We start from the raw sequence: 698 nt of genomic DNA on the forward strand, positions 1-698 counted from the left end.
GGGGGGGGGGGGGGTGTCCCATCTCGGAGCCTGAGTTGCCAGTAAGTATTGGGGCTGTTCTTGCGTTGGGCTGAACCCTCAGTTCTGGACCAGACTACTCCACGTGCAGAGCCTGTGAAACAGGGAGCAAGAGGGACTTTGTGCTGAACCTCACGGTCTCTTGTAAGCAAGGTTGTGCTTCCCTGGTATTGCCAGCTTGTTCAGTGAGGAGCTATGGCCTTGCTTTAATGATGCAGGGCTGCATTACCCTTCCAAACTTTTTTTCTGTTGCCAGCACGTCGTGGGTTCCTCTGATGTTGGTGCCCAGTTCAGTGCAATATCCCTTTCCAGTAAGAGGTGGCATCAGAGCGTGGGGAAGCTCTGCACATCAGTGCCAGAGCAGCTGGGACTAGGAACAATGCTGCTTTTCCTGTGGTTGGGGTTGAAAAAAAGGGAGTTGTGCTCTGGGCAGAAAACAGGCGCTGCTGGGGGCAGGTAAATTGTGTTTAGGAAGTGATGAAAAGCCTGGGAAAAGAGGGAATTCTGACAGACATGTTTAACGTTACATTGCTGGAAATGGATCCAGAGATGTGGATTAAGCACTTGAGCTTTTCAAAATAATTAATAGAATTAACTTGAGAATTAGATATGAAACCTGGCAGGGCTAACCTGGAAGAGTGTGCTATAGGCAGTGGTTGTGTGCTTGCTGGAAAGTCCTT

Source organism: Athene cunicularia, assembly GCF_003259725.1.
Source record: "Athene cunicularia isolate RWA chromosome 22 unlocalized genomic scaffold, athCun1 chr22_part1, whole genome shotgun sequence".
In the NCBI taxonomy this organism is placed as follows: Eukaryota; Metazoa; Chordata; class Aves; order Strigiformes; family Strigidae; genus Athene; species Athene cunicularia.